Below are 15,844 nucleotides of genomic sequence, written 5' to 3'. Positions count from 1 at the left end.
CATATATAAGCATTCACTTGTATTAAAAGACAAAAATACATACTGTATTCTGAAAGATAAAAGATATATCAGTAAGCTTATCCACAAATATAGGCTATTGTACTATCTTGCGGTTGGTTCTGGTATGTCCAGCTAGTGCTGCAGCGATGAGCTTTTTTTGACTCCTGACAGTAGTCACCAATCACTTGCCACAACGGTGACCTAGGCACACTTTCCATGTCACAGATGCAGTCAGTGATTATTTGCTGAGCTTATGTGTTTGATGACTTGAATATAGGGATATATAAACAATTTGAACGGTCAGTAAATCATTGTTTCTTATTTTAACCCATATCCAGCTTGCTGGCACTTATTTTTTTTTTAAAGCCCGGAAAACCCAATTTAATAGCAGAACAAAATCTAACAGAAATCGATGTTTCCTGTTTCAGGCTGTTATGTGATGTCACCGTTGCTCGATTCGACTCTTTAATAAGATCCTTAGTGTTTTCTAGAATCTAGTTAACAGTGTAAGAGTAAGATCAATATTTTCTCAATCTCGGCTTTCTTCATTTTCCGAATTGCCCGACAAAAGTCTAGAGTCATTATAAGAACTTGTTAACTGATCTATTGAAATCCAGCATGTACTTTATAATGATACATCCAAGGTCCAATATTCATTGTAGACTGAAAAAACCCCTAAACAATACAAATAGTAATGGAGCTAAAGCGTGAACACATTTAATTCACCTTAAAGGAAGAAAAAAGAGAACTGTATAATGTGGCGCACAATAAATTGTAATTGTCTAAGCACTGCTGCCCCTGGCCCCATCTAATGACGCTACATTTTCATGTTACATGTGTTTGAGCCTCTGGGAGAAAAAAATACTTAACACCAACTATATAAATCAGTGAGTCAGATAATTTGCAAGCTTTCAGGTGTTAATTACAATTTTAATGGCTATGATCTGAATTAAGTAGATGATGGAAAAATACAGGTCATGTACATGGGCTTTTATTAGGCTGAAGGTGGATATGCGTTGATAGTTTAGGTGTCCCTATAGAACTAGAACTGGCTGAAGCTAATTCATCTCAACTATGCCTCATCCTCAGAGCTCAGGTAAATCACCTGCCTATTAAAAGCCATCAAGTTACAAAGGGAACATATTGTTAAATGTTGCAATATTGTAATTATCGTCATCCTCCGAGCTGCTTAACAATTCTCTCATGCACACTGATATTTAACTAATTCAAATGGGACATGGTGATAGCTATTACTAAGTGCCGTCTGCATCCTGCTAAACAGCCTAATTTATGTGGCGTTTTTTCAACGTATTTTTACACATTAAGGCAAAGTTATAGCTATGAGATTATTATTCACAAGCAGAATTCGTAGTGACTGAGTTATTAGAAAATGAAGATGCACTGTGTTCTTTATAGGCCATCTCAAGTTATGTTACATTTTTGCTTTTTTTGTTTTTTTTTAATTAGTCAGTTCACTATCTTGCGGAGCCTGCAGATGGGAAAATAGAGAAAATTCAGAATAGATGCAATGCAATGACTATCAGTTATATTACACATGACAGTTTACTCTGAAAACACAGCAGAAAATCGAAAGGAACATTTTTAATTTGCAAAAAAAAAGTGATGAAGCTGTCCTCACAGTAATAAACATGGGGATTTCAGTCCTACATGATAGCACATGAATAAGCTGCCTCTTTTGCAAATCTGCGAGTCCTTACCTTAGCAATTTCTTTGCCTAATCACTTTTTAATACTGCATTATTTATTTCTTTAAGTGTATGAGTATTTATTAGTGTTGCGCAAAAAGATTCACAGGGCTTTGGTCCAGTGGCCATGTCAGTAGTCTAGTCATAGTCCTGCAAGCCTTCTCCTACCTATGTCTCTTGCCATCATGCCAGGTCTACTAATCAGAAGAGGGACTGGGGATGACAGCACATTGGAGGAGGTTTGCAGGTCTCTAGTCCTGCAGCCATGGGTTGTTGATGTACCCGGCAAATCATTTTCCTCAACTTTAACATTTATGAGTATTGGTTATTAACTACATCCAATCTATGTCTTCCATGCTCTGAGTCTTGACCAGTGGTCGCTTGTGTATGTCTTAGGCTAGGCTCACATTTGCGTCTATGTGCGCAACGTATCATCCGCAACCGCAAACGCATGCAAAAAGCATGCTAGCGCAGCAATTTTTATCTACATCAGCTTACGCATGACGTCCAAAAAATGCAGCATTTGCATGCATTTTTGCATGCATTTGCACTTTTTATAAGCATGCGTTCAATAGGAAAATGCTTTTCCAGGAGAATTTCCTTGATACAAGCCACGCCCAATGGGTGTGTCTCATGGAAATTGTGTATATAGACCCTTGTACAGATGAAATCCTCACCTTTTGGTGCTGTATCCAGCGTCAAGATGGATCTTCGCATGGAGACTTTCTATTGGAATCTGGATTTGGATGTCAACTTGTTTCTTGCCTTTGCATTTGCTTGTGAGCAAGAAAGGAAAAGAGAAAGACGGATAAGACATCGTCGTCGCTTTTGGCAACACCCCATTGTTGAACTCCGAGAGAGCCGTGGAGCCTACCACACCTTATTCAGTGAGCTCCGTTCAAACCTGGATAAATATTTTGAGTACACGAGGATGTCTCAAGACAGCTGTGGAACATCTGCTGGTGACACTAAGGTACGTAATTTTTAAAAGAAACGCCTGTCATAAATATTTTTTTTTCCTTTGTCTGTGTTGCAAAACACCTGTCATAAATATTATTGTTCTAAAAGCCATGTACTTAATTTTTTTTTCTTTCTCTGTTTGGCAGATTCTTGGTTCCCGGAGAGAGCTTAACATCGCTCCATTTCCAATTCCGGATTGGAATTTCAACACTTTCTGGGATTGTTGCAGACACCTGTGTGATCCCAGCCTTACAGGTTCACTGCCACGTTAGACCTAGAGCTTGCGCAAGTTTTAGTTGTTTTGTTTTCGTTGCATCTTCCAACTCCACATTTTTGACGCTTGCGGATTTCTTGTCCTTTTGTTTGTGGTTCAGACATTGCGGATGATGGGCCACTTCTTCTGACTCATTTTCAGATAAATTCTGAAGACATTTCAAAATTTCATCACTTGTCAGATCCCTCTGCTTACTCATGCTTCAAATATACGTCGCAAAAAGGGACTTGTAAGATCGCAGAAGTAATAAAATGACACTGTACAAACATGCAGAGTTGTAGCTTCAACTGTAATGTTTGCTACTGAAGTGCAGATAGAAATCGCTACGAGAGACATGGATCAAACATGTTCAGACAAGTTTAGACAAAACAAAATGCTGAATCATCCCTGATATGCAAAGATACAATTACACTCTACAACTAGCGAGAAGCACTGTGATTTTCTGTACTCTGTAATATTAGGTGACTTGCCTACTACTACTTTTATGTATGGGGTCAAATTGACCCCTTCAGTACTTATAGGTACGAATTGTATAATCCGGGCCCCTGAAAAAGTTACAATTCATTTTTGTGTCCTAAAATATACACTACCATGAATAAATAAAAGTCACAAAAAGTCAGAACTCATTTGTTAAAATTTTAGAAATTATAGGAAAAAGAAATAGCAAAAGGGTCAAAATGACCCCTCCGGTAGTTCTAGTGTTAAACTTAATACATTTACCTGTTTTTGAGGCTGTCTAGCTAAACTCGGGTATAGTGGGATCCAACTGTACACTGCTCTAATGAAAAACGGCCTTGGACAGAGAGAGGAATAGTGTGCATAACCAAAGTAGAGACAGCTATACAACACAGAATTCCAGAATTATGCCATATCTGCTGTACAAATGCAATAAAAAAAATACAGTGTTCCTCAAACTTTACATCCAACACTGGATTTTGAATTGCATTACTGCTATAAATACCAAAAATAAATTTGAGTTCCTTAGTGGCCGTTTTGATCAAAGAGACTGAGTAGATCTGTCAGGATAAGATACTTTCTTATAAATTCTACACTAAAAAAATAATAAAAATATGTAACTAATTGTACAGAAATATTTAATCTTCAAAAACAATTGAGAAAGCTTTTGAAAACTGACACACTCAACCCTCTGCTGCAGGGTTTTTAAAGTGGAATCTGTGGCCATAGGCCACTTGTAAGACCCGGCCTGGAGGAAGCGGACGGCGCCACTAACATCCTGTAGTCCGCTTCAAAAATAAAAGCCCTTAATGGGTTTTCCTGAACATTGCCTTGGCCAAATAGCTTGACCAGGTCCACACTTATATTTTGCCTCGTGACTCACAGGCATCCTGCTGTGAATACAAGGCACTCCAGCGGGTCTAATATGACTCTGTCTGCATCCTGTGGGTCTAATAGGACTCCGTTCGCATCCTGGGTGACACATAGCGACCCTTGCATATAACACTTGTCACTGTCTCACATAACCCTCCTTGTTCAAACTTGGGTTGAACATTTGTCACCATACAGGGGGCATGTGATAGGGCATCTGCATTTCCCTGTGACTTCCCCGCCCAATGTTCCACTGAAAGATTAAAATTTTGTAGAGACAGGAACCATCGAGTGACTCGAGCATTCCTCTTTTGCATTGCTCATCCAGACAAGGGGTGAATGGTCCATTATCAGCCGAAACTAATTCCTGGGCAAATAGTAGCGTAGGGACTCCAAGGCCCACTTAATAGCCAAGCACTCCTTTTCCACTACGCTATAATTTTTCTCCACCAGGGTCAGTTTCCTGCTCAAGTAGGTGATTGGGTGTTTGTCCCCGTTCACCTCTCCCGACAGCACCGCTCCTAGGCCTACCTCTGAGGCATCCATTTGTACTATGAAGGTTTTCCTGAAGTTGGGGCTGATGAGGACACACTGTCCACACAATGCTTACTTCAGGGGCTGAAATGCTTATTCCGCTTCAGGATTCCACCAGACCATAACCAACTTCCTACCTATTAACAGGTAAGTTAGGGGTGCCGATCTTCCAGTAAAATTGGGTATAAACCGGCGGGAGCACCTCATGATGCCAAGGTATGCCTTCACCTGTTTGGTACTTAACGGCTCAGGTCAGTTTTGGATGGCCTCGATCTTGTTTATTTGGGGTTTGACAACCCCGCTGCCAATAACATATACTACCGGGCTTCCGTGAGTCCCACCGCACATTTTCTCGGGTTTGCTGTTAACCCCGTGATTCTGAGAGAATCCAACACTGCTTGTATCTGAGACAGGTAGGTATTCCAATTGGTACTAAAGATGACTATGCCATCTAAATATGCTGACACGTACTTCCGATGGGGTGCTAGCACTATGTCCATCAACCTCTGGAACATGGTTGGGGCCCCATGTAGTCCAAAGGACAAGATGACATAATGATAGAGACCCTCTGGCATTACAAAAGTGGTCTTCCCTCTCTCCGATTCTGTCAGTGGGGCCTGCCAATAACCTTTCGTGAAGTACTCTGCCTCCCTCAGTCTCAATTAGCTCGTCCACCAGGGGCATTGGATAGACACCTCATTTAATTTTCTGAAGTCATTACAAAATCGTAATGACTTGTCTGGCTCTGGAATCAGTACAATGGGGCTAGTCCATTCACTCTGGGATTCCTCGATGACTCCCAACTGAAGCACTTGCTTCACTTCGGCCGCAATTGCTTGCCTCCTAGCTTCTGACACTCGGTACGGTTTCATTCATACCCTTACCCGGGGCTCGGTGACAATGTCATTCTGGATCACCGAGATCCACCCCGGCAGCTCAGATTACATCCGAATTCTGCTTCACCAGAACCCGAGCCTCCCGTTGCTGCTGGTGAGAGCGTCATTTATTTTAACCTGACCCCCTGCCGCATCCTTGGCCAGGGCCAGCAGGTTCTCTGTGGGTAAAACCGGAGTCACCTCCGTGACCAAACATTCCCTGTTCTTCCAGGCTTTTAGCAAGTTTACATGGTACAGTTGTTCAGGTTTCCTCTTTCCAGGATGGTACACTATATAAGTTACTTCTCCCACCTTCCCCCGTATCTCATATGGCTCTTAACTCTTGGACATCAGTTTACTCTCTGCGGTGGGTACTAGCACTAACACCCGGCACCCTTCTTTAAAGGATTTGACTGTGGCTCTTTTATTATACGTGCGGCTCTGCACGGCCTGGGCATCCATCAGATCCTCCTTTACTGTGGGCCTGACTGCCACAATCCGCCCATGCATGCTTGCCACGTGCTCGACCATACTCCGATGCGGAGTTGGCTCCTGTTCCTACGTCACCTTAGATATATTGAGAAGTCCCCTAGGATGCCTGCCATACAATAGCTCAAACGGTGAAAAACCTGTGGATGCCTGTGGTACCTCACGGATAGCGAACATTAAACAGGGCAATAAAATGTCCCAGTCTCTCCCATCCTTGGTGACCCACCTTTTTAAGCATGGACTTAAGGGTCTTATTAAATCTTTCTACTAATCCATCGGTTTGTGGGTGGTACACCGACGTGCGTAGCTGTTTGATCCGGAGCAGCTTACATAGGTCCTTGGTCACCTTAGACATAAAATGAGTCCCCTGATCTGTGAGTATTTCTTTTGGTAGCCCAAGGTGACAAAACATGGCAAACAGTTCTTGGGCTATTAGTTTCGCTGAGGTGTGGCGGAGAGATATCGCCTCTGGGTACCGTGTGGCGTAGTCCATTATGACCAAAATATGTTGATGGCCACAGGCGGATTTCACTATAGGCCCTACCAGATCCATTGCTTGCTGCCCAAATGGTACCTCTATGATGGGCAGAGGTACCAATGGACTCCAGTGGTTCGCCATGGGTGAGGTTAGTTGTCATTCGGGACACGTGTCACAGTACCGCTAGACCTCCGCCAAGACTCCAGGTTAAAAAAAATGCTGCTGCAGTGTGTGCTCCTGCATCTTTTGGGGCCCCAAGTGCCCTCCCAGCAGATGGGTGTGAGCCATTTCGAGCACCTCCCAACAGTAGGACTGGGGCACCACCAACTGTTCCACTACCTCATCCCAGATTTTATCCACCCTGAATAACAAATCCTGGTGGATTTAGATGCGGAGATTTGGATTTGGACATGGGGAAAAACTGCCTCGGCACGCGGTTGCTGAGCCATTCCATTAATCTCTACCACCCTTTCTTGTGCCCGGGCCAGAGTGGGATCCTTGAGCTGAGCTGTCCCAAACTTACCAGGGGACACTTACAGCTCGTGGATCAGTGGGGTCTCCTTGACCTTTCCTGCCAATACCTCTAGGGGAGCCTATCAGGGTTACACTCTATCTCTAGGTTGTTGACCCCTACGGCAGGTATCCCTGACTTGGGATCTTCGGGTTTTGCGCCCGGAATAACATTCACCCTGGGAGAGTTAACCGTGGACTCCCACAGGGACCAGAATAGGGGCAAGTCTCTTCCTAGCACAGTCCCATATGGAAAGGTATTAACCACTCCCACCATGTTTTATTTCTCCACACAGTGTGGAAAAAGTAACCTCCACAGTCAGGTACTCTCTGAGTTCCCCAGGTATACATACTACCCCCACTTTCCATCCATTGAGGTTGTCCCCGCCAACAAGGGACCCATGAACCAGAGTCACTAAGCTCCCCGAGTCCAAGAGAGCCTCCATCTGGTACTTGTTGACGAGTACCTGGCACAATTGGGATTCGCTGCCGGCAGTGCCTGTAGTGGCGGTGCAGACTGGTTGGGCATACATAGACATACGGCGAGTATACCCGCAGTCCATGGGTTCAGCTGTCAGGGAGCAGTTGGCAGCCACATGTCTGGGCCCTTGGTACTGCCAACATTTAATAGCTGTGGCATGACTGGACCTTGGGACCGATTTAGGGGAAATCGGTCTTTTGTCACCCTCACTTCGGGGGTACCCCTTCATTAAGGGCTTTGTCCTGGTTAGCCCCAGCAGAGGGTCGGGGACCTGAAGGGTCCTGAGTGGTGGTATACCACGCAGCCAGTCCAACCACCTGGTCCAGAGTGCCTAGGACCCCTTGCCCCTTCTGTCACGATAATGTAAAGGTGACGTATGGTTTTTCTAAATAACACACGCTTCTAGAATTTTCCATTCGCATGCTGGGCTCTGCTGCATTCATAGCTGCACAGAGACAAGCAACTCCCCTCCTTCCCCTGCCAGCCTGCCAGCAGTTGCTGCTTTCCCCCCACTTGCTTGCCTGTGATCCAATACTCTAGTGTGTGATCCACTCAGCCCCCAGGAATGTGGTAATTAGTAGAGAGAACTTCTTTTGTCTTCACCATGTGCTTGCTGTATGTGTGGGAGATATTAAAGAGGCCATAACTCGATGCCAGTTTATGTTAGGAAGCTAAGTCCAAGATAAGATGAGTGATGGTTCTGCCGTTATTATGCTAGGTACTCCAGCCAAGATATGATAATTATAAGTTTTCTTAGCAAATCTGTAACTCTGAGAAAATGGGAGGGTGGTGGTAACTCAACCCCCTTTAGTGATGTCACAGCCTACAAGTATAAGTTACTGTCTGTCAACCCAGCCCTTAGTCACTGGCTGGGAAGCTGTTGCACCAAGACTCTCCGATGCATTTTGATGTATCGTCCCTCCCCCGCCAGCATGGTTAGCCTGGAATGATCTAAGCAACATGTGAGTGTTTCTGTTTTAATCCTCTTTATTTTGTAAGTGCTCTGCACATACTTTAATTGACTCATATTGTAAAATCTTTTTATACCTTCTGTAAACACTGCCTACCTTTTTGGAGTAAAATATAAAATTATTAGTTTAGTCTTCTCCATGCTCTATAACGAATATACACGTGCCTGAAGTTAATTGCACTACTAATTTGGGTTGGCTTCGTACCCCTTTATTAATTTAGAAATATTAATAGAGTAATCAGAGCTGGTGACAGTGAAGTGTGTTCTGGGCTAGATGGGTAAGCTGGCAATGACGGACCAGGTTTTATAAGCTATTGTTTGGCTGCGGTCAGAGCCTTTATAATTCCCTTGCTGCAGCGTGCCTGATAGCCAGTCCACAGTGATGCTGCCCATCCGCTCCGCTTGGCTCCGTATTACTTCACACCGGCTGAAGCTTTGCAGAGCTTACTGCTCTGCAAGTTGGCAAACCAAAACTGACACACCCAACCTTCTGCTGCAGGGTTTTTAAAGTGAAATCTCTGGCCATAGGCCACTTGGAAGACCCAGCCTGGAGGAAGCGGACAGCGCCACTACCATCCTGTAGTCTGCTTCAAAAATAAAAGCCCTTAACGGGTTTTCCTGAACACTGCCTTGGCCAAATAGCTTGACCAGGTTTACACTTACTTTTATTTTGCCTCGTGACTCACAGGCGTCCTGCTGTGAATACAAGTCACTTCAGCAGGTCTAATTTGACTCCGTCTGCATCCTGTGGGACACACAGCACATAGCGACCCTCGCATGTAACACCTGTCACTGCCTCACAGTGGTTTAGGCACACTGAGGCTCAGAAGGGAGGGGGGCATTTGGATTTGGGAGCACAGAATTTGCTGAACTTCTTTTGGAGGGTGAGGAGCCATTTCGCTTTTACAAAGTCTTTGTACTACCAGTAACATGGAAGCTCCCTATATTTCCATTGACAAGTGATGGACCTGAGTGGGGGCTTGCTTTTTTTTGAGGAGTTGAAACTTTTATTGGGAACATTTTACATAATGTTTGGCATCACATTTATTCTGCACACTACGCTGAGCAGTTACATTGGGGTTTCCATCTAAATCTCTGAGTGACGTGAGTCAGCTGAAACCCTGGAGGGATCCATTCACTGTAATGAGGCAGCAGAGTTACTCTGGACTCTGTCTTGCCTGTGTTCAACGGTGTCCTTTTCAGAATTGCATAAAACTGTGGCTGACTGCACTTTTATACAATCCTACAAAGATGGACACTGTCGGATCATAGGCCAGATCGTGTCCACAGTGCCTCTCTCTGCCTCATTATAGGGAATCTTCTGCCGAGGGTTCCGTCTGAATCATGTATTTCAGAGATTACACGGAAACCCTGATGCAAGCATTCAGCACAGAGTGCAGGATAAATGTAATCCAAGCGTTACTGTGATCTTTAGAAGGCTGAATGAAAAAATGAACAGCAAATGAAAAATTGATTTTATTTATTTTTTATGCCATTCTTCGTGCAGTATAAGTGAAAAGGCGGATTTATTCTTCAGGTTCGTGCGGTTACAGCAGTACCAGATTTATATTGGGTTTTTATGTTTAGCGGCTAATACACACTTAAAGACACTTTTTATTACAAAAACTAGTTTTTGCATCGCCATATTTTGGGAGCTATATTTTTTCCATATTTCGGCCAACAGAGTATTGTGGAGACTTGTTTTTTGAGAAATGAGCTGACGCTTTTATTGGTACCATTTTCGGGCACATGACTTTTTTTAATCACTCTCTATTCTGATTTTTGGGAGGCAGAAGGAACAAAAAACAGAAAATTCAGGAATGCTTTTTTATGTTATTCTACATGTGATAAAACTGATAAGGCAGCTTTATTCTTTGGGTCAGTACAATTTCAGCGATACCACATTTATATTTTTTATTGTTTGCCGCTTTTGCACAATAAAAACTATTTTATGGAAAAAATAATTATTTTTGCATCATATTATTCTGAAAGCTATAGCTTCTTTATTTTTCTGTTGATGGAGCTGTATGATGGCTTTTTTTGGGTGACAAGATGACGTTTTAAGAAGTACCATGTTTATTTATATTCGCCTTTTTTGATTGCAATTTATTTCACTTTTGTTCGGCGGTGTGATGATAAAGCATTGTTTTTTGTCTTTTTTTACGGTGTTCATTAAAGGGATTTACTAATGGGACGGTTTTGTAGGGCGGGTTGTTACGATCGGGTCACCGTGGCAATGATCGAGACCCCGCAATCACACTGTAGGTCTCTGATCCAGGGGCAGCGGGGCTTTCTTCCCTCTGTCTGCTACTGAAATACTGTGATCGAGTTCAATTGCAGCATTTAGGGGAATTAAAGTGTCGGGAGCGGTGCAAGACTGAGTGCCGGGTGTCAGCTGTCAGAATCAGGAGACACCCGGTCGGTGATCGCTCAAAATCGCCTAGACGTATCCATGCGTTCCCAGGTCGGTAAGTAGCAAGCCACAGGGTTGTATGGATTCATCTAAGGCTGGAAAGTGGTAAAATTAATACAATACATGTTATGTTGATTCTTTTCCCACAAAACCATATATCAGTCTGTTCAGTTCCTCTTATGCGGCCTGCAGATTTGACTGCATTGTCAATGTGACAGGTTTGAGTTAAGTGGAGAAAGTTATTTTTCAAGGTTTCTTATGTTCACTTGGACTATTGATACATGGAAAAGGTTGTTCATAGGACTGTGACCATTTACAGTTTATCATTTATTCCAGGAAACAATTCCCTTCTATATTGGCACAGTAGGTGCACCCCTGTTATTCGGGTAGTTATTGTCCTGTGTCCTGATCATTAGACAAATCTTTGTGATCATTTGCAATTTACACATAGTTATTAGGTCACCTCTTAACATGAGAAGAGGATACAACATTGTTGCACGTTTCTCTAAGCGTGTTATCTCCTTCATTCTTTCCTCCTTTAGTTCCTGTCTAATTGATGGGTCTACCTGAATATAACATACATGTCCTGCTTTAGACCCAAGCATCATGTCGAGCTGACATAAACTACTTTGCGCTTTTGAAGTATAGTAAAGCTTTTCACTAAAAAAAAAAAAAATACAAATGAGAAAAATAGACAAATGTTCATCTTAGTATTTTGCAGCCAGCCAGCTTTATAATACTAATCTATTTTACCAGTAAGCTTTTAATAGAAAGGATATGTTATGCAGCTTCCATAAGTATGGTTCTCAGTTCTGTTATACAGCCTCCGTCATTGCTCCTCTCTGTACTGATCCATCTCCCGGCCAATGTTACACTGCAGATTTGCTGCACGAATATAGCACATCCAGACTCCTTAGAGAAAACAGAAAGTATAAGATCAGCACAGATGAATGCTAGAATCAATTTCTTCATGCAGAAAAGTATTGTTTTAAGGATTTTGCCTCTTTTTCCCTTAAATAATAGTAATGAAAAGAACATCACAAGAATTTCAGACCACAACATTTCTCTAAGCATTAAGTCAAGTCTTGGCAGATGGTTTGCTGTCGGAAAACGGATGCGCTTGAAAGTTCATAGTTACACAAAAAAGAAAGAGCACGAAACTTAGTCAGTAGAATTGGGCAGATGGCATTTCTAAAGAAATTGATTGCATGCCAAGGCCAATTAACAGAGCAATCGCTTTACCAAAAAAGGCTGTGTACATTCATCATAACTGCAAATGCTAACAAGCAACTAAGTCTGTCGCCTCTGTGCCAAACGTTGTAATCCGCTTACACATCTAATTCAATGATAAATAAAATTGCCAAATAATAAAAATAATAATAGTAAGGGGTCCCAGAAATCTATATATACACTAATAAATTGACAAATTGGGCAATGTTTAAAAAGTTAGCTCATGAGTTGAGTATCTTCTGCTGTTAGATAATGTCAATTATTGATCCCTTACTGTCTTATTGTGAGGAAGGGAAGAAAATACCCACAAAAAGAATCCCCTTCTAAGAGTGCAAGCAGATCAATAATACTCAGTATTACCGGAAGTCCTACTATCTAGTCCCACAAAATGTTTCAAACCTAAAAAACATGATTTTCTAGCCCTTTTGTTAGGAGCTGCTAAACACTTAGGCCGGGTTCACATTAGCGTTTCAGTCCGCAGCGTGGTGCTGCGTACTTCTTTCCTTATGCTCCGCCTACTTTTTTATGCGTCCTGCATACCTATCTTTAACATTGTGCATGCAGGGACACGTGTTGTATGCAGATGTGTCCGCGTGCGTCGTTTTGAAGTGCCCTCCGAACGCAACATGCTGCATTTTCTTGCGTTCAGCGGGAACAAAAATATAATTTAATCAATAGGTAATTTTCTGATTATGGATTCCCTTAAGTGATCCTTTGGTGTGCAAGAATCCGTTTGCATATGCTTATTATATTCATCCATACAAAATATATGATCAGAGTCTGATCTTTGTGGCTACGTACATGTGGATTTCTTGAAACAACAGTATATTAGACTCTACAACAATCCCAGTGGTTCTATTTTTTTATTTTTAATACATATATTTGAAAAATGCAAAAATTCTGCCCTTAAAATAAGTTAAAGTAGACTTGTGGCAAATGTGAACTATTATGTTAGCATCATCATATATGGGGCCTCTGAGGGTTCAGTTGCCACAGAGGTACTGCACCTCACCCAGGAGGTATGGTACCCCACTCTCAGGTAAGGAGGGAGCACCATCCAGGACTCTAACACCTGCACCCAACATAGACTATTGCAGCAGGGCAACCTGGACATTCCCTAAGGGAGGATGGTCTCATCCCAGGCTGGGTAGTAAAAGGTGTTGGGGGAGTGGGTGGAGAGTGCAGAAAGAGAGAGGAAAGTGGAGAGACATGTTGTGAAGCAGCTCCCGGTCAGATGGAGCTGCAGGGAGAGAAACAGACAGAAGGAAGCCCCGGAGGGCAGAAGGGGTCCTTGGGGCACGGGACTTGCAGAAGCCACCCGTGCGGACCGTATCCAGTATTGGAGGGGTCAGGTTTCAGTGGGGTACCAGCCCCCAAGACTAGTGGAGAATCACCAGACTCAGCTAGAAAGTTGGAGGCAGGGGTACCTCTAGGTGCTTCTGCTACAGCCCCAGTTATCTTCGCTGAAAAGGCAGCCTCATAGGAGCAAGGGGACGCAGAGAGGACATCACCCGACAGTGTCCACGGCTGCAGGCTGGGGACACTGACTGTGAGGTGTTGGGCAGGAAGGGAGGTAAGCCAGCACAGCGAGGTGGCCAGTAGAGGTACATACTAAGAAGAGTCCTGGAAACGTGTATCCTGATCTACCTGGGAGTTGGCTGGACCCCTTACCTGAAGTACACAGCGCCAAGCGGGCATGGCACCTGCGTGCAGCAGAACTGTGAGTAAAACTTTGGAAACTGCACTCAGCTGTGTCCTCTGATCATTCCTGCATCACCTGCCCTGCAACGCATTCATCAACCTCTACTTTAACATCTGCATCCAAACTGCCCTGGTATACTTTCGCAAGGCACTGTATATGTCAGTGACATATATATATATATATATATATATAAATATAGATAGTAGAATAGCCAATAATTCAATTGTCGGCTTCTGGAAAATAATTACATAAGCCAACAGGATATGACACACGGTTTGCATACAGTAAACTATTGCATATCATTTCGATTTATATATGTCCCTGATGACTAATGTTATTAGTGTATGTGTATAAAATTTTGGAACTGTAGGTGTTAAATTAAAGAATATAATCACGGAAAAAAAATGTGTGGGCTCCCACGTAATTTACTCCACCAGAGAGGGAAAGCCAGTGACTGAGGGCAGATATTAATAGCTTAGAAAGGGACCATTGTTTTTGGCCCCCCCCAGGCTAAAAACATCTGCCCCCAGCCACCCCAGAAATGGCGCATCTGTAAGATGCACCAATTCGGGCACTTAGCCTCTCTCTTCCCATTGCCCTGTAGTGGTGGCATATTGGGTAATAAGGGGTTAATTTCACCTTGCTATTGTAAGGTGACATTAAGCCCGGTTAATAATGGAGGGGTGTCAATAAGACTCCTATCCATTATTAATCCAATAGTATGAAAGGGATAAAAACACACAAGCACATTAAGAACAAAGTCTTTTAATGAAATAATTAAACACACAGGTTTCCCATCTTTATTAAACTCTCAATCCATGCGAAGCCATTGTTCTCCATTAAAAAATAAAAAACAAGCAATATCCCATACCCATGGTGCAATCCATCTCAACGGGTTAAATAGTTTATAACCCAGAGCGGTGCTAATGCTACCACCCCGGCTGTAAACCAATGAGGAATGAATGAAAAGCTGCCTGTGCAGCCTCCACACCTGACCAGACATGAACTCAGTAGCATCGGAAAGTTTCTGAACATTTTCCCACACTGCCGAGTTCACCTCAGGTCAGGCAGGGCCCTTGGGCAGCCTCAGTGACTAGCGCTGATGTCACTGAGGCTGCGCAGCGGCCCCGCCTGACCCACAACATTAGCATAAATAAACACTTGAAATACATCACTCTGTTTGTAATAACTCTATATAATATACAAGTTTCTTTTTTTGTATTGAAGAACTGAAAATATTTACTTTTTGATGATATTCTAATTTTGTGAGAATCACCTGCATGATGTTGTGCAGCAGCCGAGGTGGTATAATTGTTGCATACAGAACCAATATAAGAAGTAGTAACTTACTGGACACAGTCACACAGACAGAGACAGTCTTCAGCAGCCACTACTAGTCTAGCTGAGTATATATATTACACATGACCAAACTTGTGGGGATTGGGGAATGGATGGAAGTTGGATGATCCATTCCACAACAATAAGTAAGTGGACTAGGAGAAGAGGCAGCTGGGCTTAGCTGAGCTACCGAGTCTACCTGGGCCTGGAGCCCTGGAAGGACTGGCTGAAAGAACGTGGGGCAAGTGAGGACAAAGGGCAGTGCAAATGGTTGTTAAGTGCTGAAGAAGCCCAGCGCTTACCATTGATTGGCTCAGGGCTAGGCTGGAGCAGTGATGCCTCCTGTTCTGCCTCCTCCTGCCAGACCAGTAAGCCAGGAATTTACGCGTGTGGTTTGCACATGCGCAGTATTAAATTTGGTCAGAAAAAAAATCACGGACAGTGCTTTCTTTCAGCCAGACACTAAGGATGGCAGAAAACAGCACCTGGTTTTCACGGCATGTTTGTAAATTTATGGACAGTTGGCAACTGTGATGTTGGAAGAAACACAAAATGACTG

The sequence above is a fragment of the Dendrobates tinctorius genome, unplaced genomic scaffold (genome assembly GCF_039654945.1).
Source record: "Dendrobates tinctorius isolate UK_male_01 unplaced genomic scaffold, ASM3965494v1 ptg000060l, whole genome shotgun sequence".
Lineage (NCBI taxonomy): Eukaryota > Metazoa > Chordata > Amphibia > Anura > Dendrobatidae > Dendrobates > Dendrobates tinctorius.
The sequence above is the reverse complement of the archived record's forward strand: the minus strand, read 5'-3'. Positions refer to the sequence as shown.